This window comes from Petaurus breviceps, unplaced genomic scaffold (assembly GCF_028583685.1).
Source record: "Petaurus breviceps papuanus isolate PSGF00001 unplaced genomic scaffold, PetGlider_PUasm1.0 47, whole genome shotgun sequence".
Classification (NCBI taxonomy): Eukaryota; Metazoa; Chordata; class Mammalia; order Diprotodontia; family Petauridae; genus Petaurus; species Petaurus breviceps.
In genome coordinates, this window is record NW_027186349.1 from 5,992,615 (window position 1) to 5,997,149 (window position 4,535).

Genomic DNA, 4,535 nt, shown 5'->3' on the forward strand with positions numbered 1-4,535 from the left:
GCCTGAGTGAGAGACGGAATGATTTTGCCTAAGGGGACTTGTTTTATGAGGAGGCCTAATGGAGGGAAGGCTTGGGATGTTGGTGCTCCCTGGACTGGAAAGGTGTATGGGCTTCTTTGTTACTATGATGGGTGTGGCTTTCTTATGTTTGAATAAATGTCTTGGTTTCATCTTCAAGGAAGAGAGTCTGTTATATCTAATGATCCAAACCTGGAAATATGCCTACATATTCACAGCAGCCGCTGTGGGTATCACATTGGTGATAATGTCATCCTGTATAACACTTGCAAATAGTTGAGCTGGCATGTATTTTTGTTCCTGCTTTAATATTGATATTAAAATATAATTAAACTTATTTTATTGCTTAATCTATCAAGAAATATTTTATGGTCTTAACAAATGTAGAGATGTAACTTTTTAGAAGACAGATTTTCAGGCTATTGTTGCGTAATGGTTGAAATTCATTTTTAAAACAATAAAGACAGCAATATAGGAAAATATCTCAGTGATTACTGAGTTATAGTGTTCTATGGAATTACACACACACACACACATATTCCCTTTCCATATTTTCAAGGACATTCTGAACATACATGATACAAGTAGTTCATTCCCACGAAAATTTTATGCAAATGAAAAGAGAGGCATATGCGTTTGCAGTTTTTCCTGTCTACTAATTATCCTTTTCAGTAACAAACTCATCTATGAACTTTTACACTGTTTTCAAATTTTCTTTTTGGAATATGTTTCTAATAATCATACTTTTATTCATTTTGTTAAATGATACTCAATTGCATGACATTTTAAAATATTTTTTTTTAATTTTGAGGTCCAATTTCTCTCTCTCTCTGCAGTCCCTCCTTGACTCCTTGAAAAGGAAAGCAATATGATAGTAATTATACATGTCGATTCTCACTTATTATGGAAAACTTATTTCCAAATTACCCATGTTGCAAAATAAAACACACATACACACATAAAAACAATAAAGAAATTTTTAAAAGTGTGCTTCAATAATGGCCCAAAATTAGTTACTTCTCTCTGTAGGATGGATACTATTTTTGATCATGTGTCCTTTGGGATATTCTTGGATCATTGACTTGATTAGAGTAGCTAAGTCTTTCAAAGATGATAATAGTATAATATTGCAATTACTCTATACAATGTTCTCTTGGTTCTGCTCACTTCACTTTGTATAAGTTTATATATCTCCCCAGGTTTTTCTGAGATGTCCTCATCATATGTTATAGTACAATAGTATTCCATCATAATCATATACCACAACTCATTCAGCGATTTAATGGGCATCCTCTTCATTTTTTCATTCTTTGCCACTACAAAAACAGCTGCTATAAATGGTTTTGCACAAATAGATCCTTTTGTCTTTTTCTTTAATACCTTTAGATTAGCAATACTACCTGGTAGTGGTATTACAATTGATATTGCATGTCAAGGAACCTGTTCTCTTGGGGCCAGAAATTCTCCTCTTTACCTTTGAAGTGTGACCCAGAGTTGTCTAACACTATCTGTTCCTGCATCTGGTGCTAACAAACGGAATCTCTGTACTCTCTTTCTGTCCAGTTGCCAGATCCTTTTACCAGGTCTGGCTTGACAGTTCCTGTAGCTGCTGGTATTTCTGTCACCATCCCCTAGTCCCAAAAGTAATATCATATCTACATGGGCTTCATGCTACTCTCCACTCTTCTGTCACAGACCTCTCCTTTCTATCTCTTAAGTTTTCTTAGCCTTCAAGAATGGCTTACCCTGAACTCTTGTTGATTCTGCTACTCCAGAATTTTACTTGAGGCATCACTTTGAAGTTAGTTGGAGGAGAAAGTTGATAGAGCTTGACCAAATGGTTTCTTTACTTCTCATTCTTGGTTCTTTCCCCAGAGGTCTCAAAATAGTTTGAAAATTAAGCCTTGAGATATTTTAATATTCTGTTATGTCTAGCATATTTTCCTAAGGTTTTCATGAGGTGTAGCTAGTTGTTGTAAATTATTATTAAGTATTACCCATATTTCTTCACCTACAACATAAATAAAAGGTAATGAAGTGATGGCGTCCAAACATAATGGTTCCATTGTCTCTGATGGTGATAATAGATTATTAAAGAAGCATTGTCAAATCTGTTCCATTATGGGGTCAGTTTGGTGATCTTACAGTTTCATCTAAAATATACTTATAGCCATCTACTTTAATTGTAATGACCTGTTAATCTCCTGCCAATTTAATTCAGTTATATTTATCTTAACTATATTTATTTTTTCCTATTTTGAAATATGTTGTTTCCCTAATATTTCAGTATAATCTATAATTTTTCTAAATGTCCTTTTTCTTTGCTGCCATGTTTATTAGCTTGCAAAGAAAAGCAAGTATCATCTAGCTGACTAAATGAAATGCACATCTACAGAAGATTTCAACCTATGATGTGTTTTTAATACTGATCAGTAAGACTTAATGGTAAGCTAAGAGTATTTCTTTAATATTTTCAAAAATAGCAAGAAAATTCCCTTCTATTCTTTTAAGGAAAAGATGATTAAAAACATTTCACACGGATAAAGACAAGAATACAATCTTAGATGATAATCAATCTAGTTCTGTTTTATATCTTCTGGGAGAAGTTTAACTCCTCACACTACACATAATTTTTATTACCTTTGAGAGCTTATAAGCTGTTGTTAAACTAATTTAATATTTTACAATGGGGGTGGGGGGCAAGATGGCAGGGTAAAAACCAGGACTTGCTTAAGATTTGCACTAAACCCTTCTGAATTCCTGTAAAATGACTCTAAACAAATTTTAGAGCTGTAGGATCCACAAACTGACAGAGTGAAACATATCAACAGTCCAAGACAGTCTGGAAGGTTGAAAGGAAAGGTGTATCACAACAAACTGGAAGCCAAGCAGAGTTAACATGGGCCATGTCCCATGAGAACTGGGCAAAAGCAGACCTTAGTGATTGAATCACTGGCAGTTGTGGTGTTTTCCAGGCTTCTCAACCCACAAATGCAAGGAAAGTCAGTTCGAGGACTCTCTGGGACCTAAGTGAAAGAGGAGCATGGTCTGGTCCAAGGCCTGGGGCAGTGGAGGTAGTGGTGGTGGCAGCAGCAGTTCCAGTGGCTGCTTCTGGAGTTCTGGGCCCACAGAATGTGTTAGATTGAGCAGCTGATACAAAACCCTTGAAGCCTGTGAGCATACACCCACACCCATTCCTACCCTCACAGGAAATAGAGGTGTACCTTGGTGAAGAATTAGAAAGTCAAGTATTTGGCTGGGAAGATGAGCAAATAGAGTAAAAAAATCTCAGACTATAGAATCTTATTTTGGTGACAAAAATGTTCAAAACATATAACCATGAGGAGACAACAAAGTCAAAGTTCCTACATCCAAAGCCTCCAAGAAAAATATGAATTGTCTGCAGGTCACAGAAGAGATCAAAAGGGATTTTGAAAATCAAGTAAAAGAAGTAAAGGAGAAATTGTGAAGAGAAAAGAGAGTGATGCAAGAAAAACACGAAAAAAAAATCAACAGCTTGGTAAAGGAGACTAAAAAAAAACTACTGAAGAAAATACCACCTTAAAATAGACTAACAAAAATGGCAAAAGAGGTCTAAAAACCCAATGATGAGAAAAATGCCTTAAAAAGCTGAATTGAGCAAATGAAAAGAAAATCCAAAAGATCATTGAAGAAAATAATTCCTTCAAAATTAGAATGGAGGAAAAGGGAGCTCATGAATTTATGAGAAATCAAGAAATTATAAAACAGAAAAAAAGAATGAAAAATATAGAAAATAATGTGTAATATTACATTGGAAAAACCACGGACCTGGAAAAAAGATCCAGGGGAGATAATTTAAAAATTACTAGACTACCTGAAAGTCATGATCAAAAAAAGAACCTAGACATAACCTTTCAAGAAATTATCAAGAAATTTTGCCCTGATATTTTATAACCAGAGAGTAAAACAGAATTGAAAAAATTCAACAATTACATCTTTAAAGACATCACAGAAGGAAAACACTTAGGAATATTGTCAAATTCCAGAGTTCCCTGATCAAGGAGAAAATATTATCAGCAGTCAGAAAGAAACTATTTGAGTAGTGTGGAAATGAAATCAGGATAACACAAGACCTAACAGATTCTACTTTAAGGTATTGAAGGGCTTGGAATATGATATTCTGGAGGTCAGATTAGCTAGGAGTAAATCTAAGACTCACCTACCTAACAAAACTAAGTATAATAATTCAATAAAAAACATGGACATTCCATGAAATAAAGGACTTTCCAGAAATCTTAATGAAAAGACCAGAACTGAATAGAAAATTTTACTTTCAAATACAATAATCAAGAGAATCATGAAGAGGTAAAAAGGAAAGAGAAATCATAAGAGATTTATCCAATTCAAACTGTTTGTATTCCTACATGGACAGATGATATTTGTAAATCATGAGACATTTCTTAGTATTAGGGTAGTTATAGGAAAGATAGATAGATAGATAGATAGATAGATAGATAGATAGATAGATAGATAGA